This window comes from Phyllobates terribilis, unplaced genomic scaffold (genome assembly GCF_046119375.1).
Source record: "Phyllobates terribilis strain yellow unplaced genomic scaffold, ASM4611937v1 Scaffold_9__5_contigs__length_417890890, whole genome shotgun sequence".
NCBI lineage: Eukaryota > Metazoa > Chordata > Amphibia > Anura > Dendrobatidae > Phyllobates > Phyllobates terribilis.
Window position 1 is genome coordinate 79212244 of NW_027362769.1, and position 13990 is coordinate 79226233.

Sequence of the window (13990 nt, forward strand, 5' to 3'; positions counted from 1 at the left end):
GTCCGCCACATCTGTGGTTCTGTTCCTGAGTCCCAGTGTGTACTGGGTCCTATCCCGCCAGTGTCCCTACCTGCTAGTGCCTCCCTGTCTGCACTCTAGCTGTGCTTGCCTGTACCCCTCTGCCTGTATTGTTACTGAGTCCCAGTGTGTACTGGGTCCTATCCCGCCTGTGTTCCTACCTGCTAGTGCCTCCCTGTCTGCACTCTAGCTGTGCTTGCCTGTACCCCCCTGCCTGCATACCAGTCGTGCCTGCCTATACCCACCAGTCTGTGTGCCAGCCTACCAGTCTGTTCCTGTATTCCCCTGTGTGGGTCAACAGCCGTGTCCGGGGTCTGTCCTGGAGTAGCACCTGGTCCCTCTGCTCGGTTCCTCCTTGGTGCACTGGCGTCGTATGCCGTCGTGCGACCCTGGTCGGATCGGGTGAATACCTAGTTAAGCCCCTCCAGGCATTCACTCTCCGGCACGGTCCAGTGGAATCACTACAATCACACGCACACGCCGCTCAGCCCGGGCGTGTGCATTACAGCCCACCTGTCTGCATGCCAGCCGTGCCTGCCAGTAGCCACCTGTCTGCATACCAGCCGTGCCTGCCAATACCCACCTGTCTGCATACCAGCCGTGCCTGCCAGTACCCACCTGTCTGTATGCCAGCCTAACCTGCCTGTTCCTGCATTCCCCGGTGTGGGTCAACAGCTGTGACCGGGGTCTGACCTAGAGTAGCACCTGGTCCCTCTGCTCGGTTCCTCCCTGGTTCACGGAGTCATCTGAGCCGCTGTGTGACCTTGGTCGGACCGAGTTGATACTTAGTCACGCCCCTCCAGGTACTCCTTGGTTCATGGTCCAGTGGCATCACTAACCATGCTCACGCCAGTCAGTCCGGGCGTGTGCGTAACAGTTTGCTCAGGCCATGGTCCCCGTTGAGCCCCATGGCCCTTCGCTCTCGGAGACATTTGAATTCTTGTCTGGTGAATATGTGCACCAAGGAAAAATTTTTTCTCAAGCTGTTGTCCAGGCGATTTATGCACCAGCCCAAATGGAGCTATCAGCACTTGTTCCTGAGGATCCACCATGGTACTATGGGGATCCAAAACAAAGCCGTGCGCTTGTGGAGCAATGTATGCTGCATTTCAAACTCTATGCTCACTATTTTCCTACTGATCGGGTTAAAGTAGCATTCATGATGTCCTACTTAGCGGGTGATGCCTTGAATTGAATCACCCACCTATGGGAAGCATGGGATCCTATCATCTCTGACCTGCAGGCCTTGCTGGTGGCCTTTATAATGGTCTTCGATGACTCTAACCCTGAGGCTTCTGCTAAAGCTTCCCTTCCCAACATCCTGGAGCAGTCCCGATGGGTGATGCATGTAGGTAGCCCACTAGCTCTCCAGCCTGAAGAGACTGCTGCCCACACAGAATTCACACAGGATGACAATGCTCCACAGAATACTTCTCTTCTCAACCTCAAGAGGCAGTCCAGACGTGCAAGGCGTAGAGGTAAACCGTCACGCCAGGTTCTGTCCTCCCAAAGACCTCCTGTTCCCCAGCCTGTTGAGGCAGCTACCTGCACAGAATCCATGAAGGATGACGATGTTCGTCAGGCAAAGCAGAGGCCGGAACTCAGTCACAAAATCGGATTGCGGTCCCGCTGCGGTTGTTTGGGACCCCCTGACGGTCTTTGTCCAGCGAAGGTTGGAGAATCCCAAGACATTAGGCCAGTAGGAGAGACTTCCCTTGGTGTTATTGTTTCCTCTCCACAGATGACCATGACTGTCTCCGTGGCAAGTGAAGGCCTCGCATTAACCGGAAGGTTCGGGCTTAAAGCCTTGAAGAGTCGGTGTCTGATTCCCGTTGGACAACTCCAGAATCCGGTTGGGGCATTGTCAGCGGAAGGACGAGCCCTACTCAGAAACAGTCATAATATGTCTGTACAAATTAAGCTCCAGATTGGAGCATTACACATGAAGAAGTTCACATTCCAGGTGCTGTTTGGTTTACCCACAGGTCGTCCAGAGCCGAGAGATCTAGTGCCCGCTCAGGTCTGGAGATCCTGTATGGTGTTTCCTGGGGGACTACTGAGGTACAAGGGGTGTCCAGTCCCCATATCTTCAGGACAGTCAGCAGTGTCTTCTTCTTCTTCACCAGATCTGCTAGTTGCTGACTCGCTGTGCGCTGAAGTCTCCGAAGGAAGGGAAGTGGAGGCATTGTCCCCACACAGTCTCGACGATTGTACCAATGATCTGGCTTTAGGCAACTCCCCGCCTCGCAGACGTGTCATCTCTGAAACCAGACTGAAGTTGGTCCCTAAGCAAGGATCCTCCATCTCTAACAAATCTGGCAATAAGTCCATCAAGGCGGTGGCTACCTCCAAGTCTCTGCACCCCTCCAACCAGGCGGAGGACCTCCAGTTGCCTCCTGAATCCTCCGGGGTGCTACCTGATAACAAATGGAGAGAGATTTTTCTGCACCCTGTACCTGGTACTTCGCCCACTTCATCCAGTAAGCTTGGCAAAGTGTACGTCAAGGTGGTGGTTACCCCCGTGTCTCTGCACACCTCCAACCCGGTGGAGGATCTCCAGTTGTCCCGTGAATCCTTTGGGGTGCTACCCGATATTAACAAATAGAGAGAGACTTTCCTGTGTCTTGTTCTTGGTACTTCACTCACTTCATCTGTTGCTGAGGATGGCTCGATGGGAGGAAGCATCCTAGTCACCAAGATGGTGAGACCAGTTTCATTCCCTCTAGTGGACAGAAGAGGTAACCTTCTTGAAGAGAAGGATCGGCCTCCAAATTCTCTGCAGAAAATCCTTGCAGGCTTGAAGAAGAGGGGGAGTAAAGGGGGGGGGGACTGTAACATCCCTGGCGGCGTGTTGGCATGGCTTACCACATCCCACCATGCAAGACCGCCATATTACCTATCAGTTCAGGCTGCACACTTTTCTCCAGTACCTGCTGTGTGCATGTCTCTTGTCTGATTGCTTAGGGCGGTGGCGCGGTTACTGCCTGATTCTTATAGTTACTGTGTGCACAGTCCTAATGCGTCCCCAGCCTATTGCTGTGAGTCACTGTATACTTAAACCCCCTCCACCCAGTAGGAGGCACCTGAGCAACACTTTCTTTCAGTGTGTTCTGTGCAACTGAGTTGCCAGGTCCTGTCATGTATCTTGTCTGTTTCCGCCACCCTGGAGGCTGTATACCCAGGCATGTTACCTGTATCTGAGACTTCTAGTCTGTTCCACCACCCTGGGGGCTGAGTTCCCAGGCTCGTTCCTGTATCTTGTTCCTGGTTCAGTTCCTGTCTGAACAGTGTCCTAGGCCGTTACTTGTTTTTCTCTATGTCCGTATCTTCCCTTTTCCTGCAGTGTCTGAACCTGCACCTAACTCCAACTGGTTATCTCTGTACTTCTGCTTGTGAGTTTAGTGTCCACTCGCTACTCCATTGTAAGTACCTTGTGTGTATTTTCTCTGCTCTGCTTGTTTACCGCACCTGCGGGTTTTGCTTTGCTCTGCTTGTCTACCGCATCTGCGGGTTTTGCTCTGCTCTGCTTGTCTACCGCACCTGCGGGTTTTGCTCTGCTCTGCTTGTCTACTGCACCTGCGGCTTTTGCTCTGCTCTGCTTGTTAACCGCACCTGCGGGTTTTTCTCTGCTCTGCTTGTCTATCGCACCTGCGGGTTTTGCTCTGCTCTGCTTGTCTACCGCATCTGCGGGTTTTGTTCTGCTCTGCTTGTCTACCGCATCTGCAGGTTTTGCTCTGCTCTGCTTGTCTACCGCACCTGCGGGTTTTGCTCTGCTCTGCTTGTTAACCGCACCTGCGGGTTTTTCTCTGCTCTGCTTGTCTACCGCACCTGCGGGTTTTACTTTGCTCTGCTTGTCTACCACATCTGCGGGTTTTGCTCTGCTCTGCTTGTCTACCGCACCTGCGGGTTTTACTCTGCTCTGCTTGTCTATCGCACCTGCGGGTTTTGCTCTGCTCCGCTTGTCTACCGCACCTGCGGGTTTTGCTCTGCTCTGCTTGTCTACCGCACCTGCGGGTTTTGCTCTGCTCTGCTTGTCTACCGCACCTGCGGGTTTTGCTCCGCATGTCTACTGCACCTGCGGGTTTTGCTCTGCTCTGCTTGTCTACCGCACCTGCGGCTCTGTTCCTGTATCCCAGTCTGTACTGGTCCCTATCCTGCCTACGTTCCTACCTGCCAATACCCACCTGTCTGCATGCCAACCGTGCCTGCCAGTAGCCACCTGTCTGCATATCAGCCGTGTCTGCCAATACCCACCTGTCTGCATACCAGCCGTGCCTGCCAGTACCCACCTGTCTGTATGCCAGCCTAACCTGCCAGTTCCTGCATTCCCTGGTGTGTGTCAACAGCTGTGACCGGGGTCTGACGTGGAGTAGCACCTGGTCCCTCTGCTCGGTTCCTCCCTGGTTCACGGAGTCGACTGAGCCGCCGTGTGACCTTGTTCGGTCCGAGTTGATACTTAGTCACGCCCCTCCAGGCACTCCTCGGTTCATGGTCCAGTGGGATCACTAACCACGCTCACGCCAGTCAGTCCTGGCGTGTGCGTAACACATATATGCATTTTTTATAGTGTAATTATGTTCTTGAAGCAGTGAAAGTGTCCCAACCAATTCTCGAGAATTATTTTTCAAAATGCAAGAGCTTTTTAGGGGTTCCTCATGGCTAACTTAAAATGTACCCCCAATTTTGAGGTATTTTACTTAAAATATTCTAAAATCGTGTTATCAAAAGGAAAAATCAATAAATAAACAGAACACCCTAGAAAATATTGATTCCCAAAAGCCGCCCAATAGGCAACATTTTCTTTAAAGGGAACTTGTCATGTGAAAAAATGATATTAACCTGCAGATATGGAATAAATTTGTAAGTTAATATTGTTCTAAAGCTGTGCGGCTGGCGCACTGAGAGCCCGGCTGCCGGGAGAAAATTAACTTCATTCTAACCTGCAGGCTCGGACTTTCAGCCATAGCGGCTCGGCCAGCTTCGGCTTTAGTCAACACTTAGACCATAGACCACGTTCCAAATTATTATGCAAATTGGATTTAAGTAACATAAACATTTTTTTGTTTTTCAAATAAACTCATGGTTGGTATTGTGTCTCAGGGCTCTATGGATCACTGAAATCAATCTCAAACACCTGTAATAATTAGTTTGTCAGGTGAGCACAATTAAAGAAAAACTACTAATAAGGGCATTGCACATTATTAAGCAGCCACATGTTCGAAGCAATATGGGAAAGAAAAAGGATCTCTGCTGCTGAAAAGCATGAAATGGTGCAATGCCTTCGACAACGTATTAAAACATTAGATATTTCATGAAAACTGAAGTGTGATCATCCTACTGTGAAAATATTTGTGGCTGATGGGTTTGTGCAGATAAAATCATAATGAGGAAGGTTTCTGCCAGATAAATTCATCAGATTAAGAGGGAAGCTGCTAAAATACCATTACAAAGCAGCTAACAGGTATTTTAAGCTGCTGATGCCTATGGAATCCTGAGACTCTCAAGATGTAGGATCTTCCAGAGGATTGCAGTTGTGCATGAACCTACTATTCGGACACCCCTTAACAGTGCTCACAAACAGAAACAGTTGCATTGGGCCCAGACATATATGTAGAGTCATTTTAACCCCTTAAGGACCTTGGGTTTTTCCGTTTTCGTTTTTTGCTCCCCTTCTTCCCAGAGCCATAGCCTTTTTATTTTTCGGTCAATATGGCCATATGAGGGATTATTTTTCTGCGGGATGACTTGTACTTTTAAGCATCATCACTGGTTTTACCATATCGTGTACTGGAAAACGGGAAAAAAATTCCAAGTGCGGTGAAATTGCAAATTGGGGTTTTTTGTTACCACGTTCACTGAATGCTAAAACTGACCTGCCATTATTATTCTCCAGGTCATTACTCGCTCGTAGACACCAAACATGCACAGGTTATTTTTATTTAAGTGGTGAATAAAAAATCGCGTCATTTTCCGAGACCTGTAGCGTCTCCATTTTTCTAGATCTGGGACTGGGTCAGGGCTTATTTTTTGCATGCCGAGCTGACGTTTTTATTGATACCACTTTGGGATAAATCCGATGTTTTGATAGCCCGTAATTGCATTTTATTGCAATGTTGCGACGACCAAAAAAACCTAATTCTGGCATTTAGAATTTTTTTCTTGTTACGCCGTTTACCGATCGGATTAATTCTTTTTTTATATTGATAGATCAGGCGATTCTGACCGCAGCGATACCAAACATGTGTATGTGGGAAATTTTTTTAATCTTTTTATTTTGAATGGGGCAAAAGGGGGGTGATTTAAACTTTTATTTTTTTTTATATTTTTAAAACCATTTTTTTACACTTTCTGCATGCTTTAATAGTCTCCATTGGAGACTAGGAGCTGTAGTTTCCTGATCGTTTCTACTGCATACAGGCGACGAGCAGATCGCCTGTATGCAGGAGAAATGCTCCTGTGCTATGAGCGCCGACCACTAGGTGGCGCTCATAGCTAGCAAGACATGACAACCACAGGGGTCTGCTGCAGACCCCAGGTTGCCATGCCCACCCATCAGTGACCCGTGATCACGTGACGCGGTCACTGATGGGAGGGGCTAAAGCCGCGCCGGAAGTGCGGCGCTGTTAAATGCCGCTGTCAGAGCTTGACAGCGACGTTTAACTGGTTAACAGCTGCGGGTGAATCGCGATTCCACCTGCGGCTGTTGCGGGCACATGTCAGCTGTAATAATCAGCTGACATGTGCCCGGTTCAGTGCGGGCTCAGCGCCGGAGCCCGCGCTGAAACGGCGGGGGTAATAGCCTATAGCGTACTAATACGTCATAGGCTATTAAGGGGTTAAAACAGTCTCATTTACTGATGAGTGCCATGCAACCCTGGATGGTCCAGATAGATAGAGTAATGGATGGTTGGTGGATGGCCACTATGTCCCAACAAGGTTGCGGCATCAGTAAAGAGGTGGTGCAGTCATTTTTGGGACCAGAGAGCTGGTAGGCACATTTAAGGTCCCTGAAGGTGTGAAATCGACATTAGCAAAGTAGATAGAGTTTTGGACTGACCACTTTCTTCCACTGTGCAAAAAGAAGAACTGTGCCATTTGTAGCAAAGTCATCTTCATGCTGACAATGCACCATCTCATGCTGCAAAGAATACCTCTGAGTCATTGGCTGCTATGGGCATAAAAGGAAAGAAACTCATGGCATGGCCACATCCTCCACCAGCCTCAGCCCTATTTAGACGCTCTGAAGTATCCTCAAGCAGTGGCGTACCGCCAATGGCGGCAGGTCACGCGACTGCTCTGGGGTCCGTAAGCTGAGGGGGCCCCATAGCAGTCACCCCCCTTCTGCACCCCCCCGCTCCGCTGTTTGCTTGCCGCTGCCACCCATCGGCACTGTGTTCAGGCATGGCCGCGCGCTGTGCGGCTGTGTCTTGTAGTAATAACGGCAGGGGCGACAGTGCACCTTTAATTGTGCTTGTGTCGCCCCTGCCGCGTCATTACTACAAGACACAGCCGCACAGCGCACTGCGATGCCTGAGCACAGTACCGGCGGGTGGTGGCAATCAAACAGCGGAGCGGGGTGTGAAGGAGGGGGGCCCCGATGGAGGTGGGGCCCTGTTGAAGGGAGGCCCCGATGGAGGGGGGACCCTGTTGAAAGGAAGCCCTTTGGGGGTCCTTGATGAAGGAAGGCCCCGTGGGAGTCCTTGATGTAGGGAGGCCCCATGGGGGGCCTTGATGAAGGAAAGCCCCAAGGGGGCCCTGTTGAAGGGAGGCCCGGGGGGGGTCCTTGATGTAGGGAGGCCCCATGGGGGGCCTTGATGAAGGGAGGCCCCGTAGGGCCCTGATGAAGGTCCTTGATGAAGGGAAGCCCGTGGGGGCCCTGTTGAAGGGAGGCCCCGTGGGGGGCCTTGATGAAGGGAGGCCCTGAGGGGGGCCCTGATGAAGTGCCGGCAATTAAGCAACGCCGGTGGAGCGGGGGGTGCAGGAGGGGGCCCCGATGAAGTGCCGGCAATCAAACACCGTCGGAGGTCCTCCCTGCGGAAATGTTGGGGGAGCGGTCTGGGCCCCGACGGCGAGTGTTCCCCTCTGATGGTCCTGAGCCTGTGATGGCCATCAGACACGCCGGCGGTCCTGCACAGCTGGACTGGACACAGGAAAAGGGGCAGGTAAGTGAGGCTTGTCATCAGATTCCCCAATTCCCATATTAAATATATTTCTAATGTGTCTTGTGTGTATGTCAGTGTGTATTACTGTGTATATATATATTTATGTCTGTTTTATGTGTTTTTAAGAATGTGTTCAAATATGTACGTATTTGTGTATGTGCGTGTCTGCGTAATGTATGTGTGCATATCTGTGTACCATGTGCATGTGTGCGTACCATGTGCGTGCATGTGTGCGTACTGTGTGTGTGCGTGCATGTGTGCGTACTGTCTGTGTGTGAGCATGTCCGCGTACTGTGTATGTGTGACACCCCAGGGGTCTGGTTGCCACAGTAATAGAGATATTACGTCTGAGAGCAGGTGGGAGGTCTCTTGGTCAGGAATCCTATGCATGCCACACCTCCTGCCCAGTCCTGGGAGGGGAAGAACTTCCCCTATATAAAACTGGGGCTGAGGCAGGGTTGGAGAGTTGAGAAGAGGAGAAGCAGCTATAGGAAAGAGAGATCAGGAGCTCTGGGGAAGTCGTGCTAAAAGGAATCAGGGGCTGGCAGCTGTAGAGCTCGCCCTGATTGAAGAGTTACCACCGGAGCCGGAGTCCGAGGCTGTGGGGGCTAATCCTTACCCAGCAGCAGAAACCGACCGGCAGGGGATTTCAGGTCCTCTGGCCAAGAAACCCGAAGGCACGGTCACACGCGTGGGACCAGCACCGCCGTCGTGGAGCGGAAGCCACTAGAAGGTCCCGAGTCACCGGCCATACGGGTGAGCACCACACGGTACACTCAGGGACGTTGGCTACTTTTACCCGCCTCTAGCAAGGTAGCCAGAAGAGTACAATTAGTTGGGGAGGCCTACAACTCCGCCTGGCCAGGGGAAATCCCATCTGCTCAAAGACTGACCAGGCCCCGATCGCTAGCCAGTACTCCGGGAGGGTCTATCTTTATCACCAGTAAAGACCCTGAACTACACCGCATCGTCTCTGAGTGGTTCCTGCTACCCCCATCATCCACGTCGGCTGCCCTGAGGCCATACCCCTCCCGTTGGGGGTTATACCATCTACGCTGCACAATCGTACCACCGGCCTCAGCGGTCTGCCCTGCAGCGGCAGCTCCATAGCTGCATTCAACGGGTGGCGTAGTCGTCCAAATCTACTGCTAATACTCAGCCACACAGTTTGACTCCCTGGGCACGGACCGGGTCACCGCCACGAGACTACTACCCCCAACAGGCCCCCCTCCGGGTAGTCCCCGCGTGCGCAACGCTACACCAAGTAGGCCCAGGGGCGCGTCATCTTTTGGCGTAGTCGGCAGGATCTCGTGCCCGCAACCACCGGGTACTGCGTGCCTGAAAAAGACTGTTCAAACTTACCAGTGGTGAAGATTCCCGCCATCCGTGGAGGTTTCCCGCCATCCGGCGCCATCTTCTACCTTCTTCCCGCCATCCGCGAAGTTTTCCCGCCATCCGGCGCCATCTTCTGCCTTCTTCCCGCCATCCGTGGAGTTTTCCCGCCGTTGGACGCCATCTTGAAGACGCCGCGCGGGAAGGAGAGGGGCGTGGACTCCGAAAGCGCGCGAGAACTGAAGCCCCGCCTCACGTCCGGACGTTGCGTAAGGTCCTGGAAGGAGCCCAGCAGACGCCGACGTCACAGGAGCGCGACGGAAGGTCCTCGACCCTGACGATCTACTGCGGAGCCGCGGCCTACGGAAGAGGATCATCGCAAGGTAGGCCACGGTCCACTAGGGGGGGGGAGGATGTCGGATACGGAGGAGAGCTTCTCTGCCTCAACCCCCGCCAGCGCCACCGCTGCTGCAGTCATGCCTTTCACCATGCCCTATATCCCGGGAGCAGCCTGGCTACCCCAGTACTCAGGGGAGTCACATACCCTGAATGACTTTAAAGAAAAGCTGGATAGCCTCTTCCAGGTGTACCCCCTCACAGAAGAGCAAAAAGTGAGCATCCTGGTGGCCCAACTAACCGGGGCAGCCCAAAGGGAGGTAAAGTCCTGGCCACCTGGGAGGAGGACTGTCGCAGGGATACTAACCCGGCTGAGGGACACCTTTGATACCCGCACCTCAGCCGAGATTAAGCTTAGATTCTATGGGTGCAAGCAGCGAGCACATGAGAGTATAAGGGACTATGCACTAAACCTACAAGAGGCCCTGAGAGCCATTAAGCAGACCGACCCTGACGGCGTGGGAAACGAGGACAGGCTGTTGACTGGACAATTTATAGAGGGACTATATTGCAATGCCCACCGAACCCAGTTGCGGGCAATGGCCTTACAGGATCCTCATCTGGACTTTGCACAGTTCAAGGACAGAGCCATCCGGGTGCTCCGAGAACCGGCACCGGGTGGCGTGGTGACCCACAGGCGCCCTACTACCGCTTACCACCAGGAGGCGGCGCCCTTGTCGGCAGGGCCTGTGGGAGCTGATGCGCAGGCTTTGAACAATGACCCGGCTCCAGACCTGCACCATCAGGTCCAAGAGCTAGCTAAATGCGTTGCTGCGCTAACCCGAACTGTGCAGTCTTTACAGGTTTCTGCTCCAGGGAAGATCCAGCTGGCATCCGGACCGGAGGACATCCCGTGGCGTCGACCAAGGAGGACCCCACCGGCCAGAGGAAGACCCAGCGACCGATACAACGAGGACGGACAACCCATCTGCCGCCGCTGCAATCAACCCGGACATATGGCAAGGTACTGTCCTTTAAACTGGCACAACCTGGGGTAGAGGGCCAACCCCCAGGAATAAGATCACCAGGCCCATCGAACTGGCGTGACAAATATGTGGGAGGACGTCCAGTCTTGCCTGTGGTACTGGATGGCATTCCTATGAGTGCCCTACTGGACACCGGGTCACAGGTCACCACCATCCCGTACGTGCTCTTCAAGCAGTACTGGAATGACTCGGATATAACCCGCTACCCTGACGACGACTTGAGTATCATCGCCAGCAATGGTCAGCCCGTGCCACAGATCGGATTTAAAGAGGTGACCATTAAAATCGGTAAAGTCGAACTGGCAGCACAGGGACTGATCATTGTAGACATTGACAAGCGCGAGAGTCACCCAAAGATAACTCTAGGAACTAATGTGATTGAAAATTGTCTTGCAGAGGTGATTTTCATTTTACAGCAGGTTGCCAAGAACGCCAGCTCCGGCCAGCAGCGAGTGCTCCAAAAAGAGATCCGGGCACTGATGCGACGGCAACAGGTGGAACTCTCCGGTGGTGAGATTGGTAGCGTAAGAATGTGTGACCCTTTTCCTATTGCCATGCCCCCGAAAAGTGAAATGATGATTTGGTGCCGGGCAGCTATTGGTCTGAGAGGTAGAGATTACCAGGCCATGGTAGAACCAGTCTACTCAGACAGTAGGCCCACCATTTTGACGGCACGGGGGGTGGTTGATGTACGCCATGGGAGGGTGCCCGTTCGCATAATAAATATCGGGAAGAGGGAAGTATACCTGCCCCGGTATGCCACGCTAGCCAAATTATATACTATCAACCAAAATTCTATACAGTCTGTGGAACCCTTGCCTCCATCTCACCTGGAGGAAGGTAACGGCTCTACGAAAATAATGGAGGATTGGTGTCAGCAACTACATTTGGGTACTGACTCCACTCCCTCCCACCAGAAACAGGGAGTCTACCGGGTGGTTCGAGAGTACGAGAGAGTGTTTAGTAAACACCCGTTAGACTTCGGGCGAGTCAAGGGGGTAGAACACCACATCCCCACGGGAGACCATCCTCCCATAAAAGAGAGGTATCGACCCGTACCCCCTGCACACTACCAACATGCCAAGGGGATGCTTAGAGACAGGAAGGAGGCTGGGATAATCAGGGATAGCTGTAGCCCCTGGGCAGCTCCACTAGTCTTGGTCAAAAAGAAAGACAACACCATGAGAATGTGTGTAGATTACCGGAAAATTAACCGTATCACACACAAAGATGCGTACCCCTTACCAAGAATAGAGGAGTCTTTGGCTGCTTTAAAATCTGTTAACTTCTTCTCCACCTTGGATCTCACTAGCGGGTACTGGCAGGTTCCTGTAGCAGAGGCGGACCGGGAGAAGACCGCATTCACCACCCCGATGGGACTTAGCGAGTTTACCTGCATGCCGTTCGGACTCTGCAACGCACCAGGAACCTTCCAGCGATTGATGGAATGCTGTCTGGGACACCGAAACTTTGAGACGGTCCTGTTATACCTGGACGATGTCATCGTCTATTCCAAGACCTACGAGGACCACCTGAAACACCTGGCGGAAGTGTTCGAAGCTCTGGCAAGTTACGGCCTAAAGGTGAAACCCTCCAAGTGTCACCTCCTGAAGCCAAAGGTGCAGTACCTGGGACACGTGGTGAGTGCTGACGGAGTGGCTCCCGACCCTGATAAGATCACCGCAATTAAGGAATGGCCAAGCCCCTCCAGCGTAAAGGAAGTGAGGCAGTTCCTCGGGTTGGTAGGCTACTACCGAAGGTTCATTCCCGGTTTCACCAAAAAGGCAGCTCCTATGCAGGACCTCCTGATAGGCCAGTCCAGGAAGGCCAAGAACCAGAAGCCACCCTTCAGATGGGAGAAGCTGGAAGAAGAGTCCTTCCGCCAGCTGAAGATGGCCCTCACGGGGGATGAAATCCTGGCGTACCCTGATTATAGCCAGCCCTTTATCCTCTACACCGACTACGCCAAAAGATGACGCGCCCCTGGGCCTACTTGGTGTAGCGTTGCGCACGTGGGGACTACCCGGAGCCGGGCCTGTTGGGGGTAGTAGTCTCGTGGCGGTGACCCGGTCCGTGCCCAGGGAGTCAAACTGTGTGGCTGAGTATTAGCAGTAGATGTTGGACGACTACGCCACCCGTTGAATGCAGCTATGGAGCTGCCGCTGCAGGGCAGACCGCTGAGGCCGGTGGTACGATTGTGCAGCGTAGATGGTATAACCCCCAATGGGAGGGGTATGGCCTCAGGGCAGCCGACGTGGATGATGGGGGTAGCAGGAACCACTCAGAGACGATGCGGTGTAGTTCAGGGTCTTTACTGGTGATAAAGATAGACCCTCCCGGAGTACTGGCTAGCGATCGGGGCCTGGTCAGTCTTTGAGCAGATGGGATTTCCCCTGGCCAGGCGGAGTTGTAGGCCTCCCCAACTAATTGTACTCTTCTGGCTACCTTGCTAGAGGCGGGTAAAAGTAGCCCACGTCCCTGAGTGTACCGTGTGGTGCTCACCCGTATGGCCGGTGACTCGGGGCCTTCTAGTGGCTTCCGCTCCACGACGGCGGTGCTGGTCCCACGCGTGTGACCGTGCCTTCGGGTTTCTTGGCCAGAGGACCTGAAATCCCCTGCCGGTCGGTTTCTGCTGCTGGGTAAGGATTAGCCCCCACAGCCTCGGACTCCGGGTCCGGTGGTAACTCTTCAATCAGGGCGAGCTCTACAGCTGCCAGCCCCTGATTCCTTTTAGCACGACTTCCCCAGAGCTCCTGATCTCTCTTTCCTATAGCTGCTTCTCCTCTTCTCAACTCTCCAACCCTGCCTCAGCCCCAGTTTTATATAGGGGAAGTTCTTCCCCTCCCAGGACTGGGCAGGAGGTGTGACATGCATAGGATTCCTGACCAAGAGACCTCCCACCTGCTCTCAGACGTAATATCTCTATTACTGTGGCAACCAGACCCCTGGGGTGTCACATATGCATGTTTGCATACTGTGTGTGTGCGTGCATGTCTGCGTACTGTGTGTGTGCGAGCATGTCTGCGTACTGTGTGTGTATATGTGTGCGTACTGTGTGTGTGCGTGCATGTGTGCGTACTGTGTATGTTTATGTCT

At 53.0% G+C, this 13990-nt stretch overlaps 1 protein-coding gene across 1 annotated transcript in view; it reads right to left on the reverse strand.

The window, feature by feature from the left end:
- ABCA12 (ATP binding cassette subfamily A member 12) overlaps positions 1–13990 on the reverse strand; it is a 313653-nt gene that overhangs the window by 46657 nt on the left and 253006 nt on the right. The window lies entirely within an intron of this gene.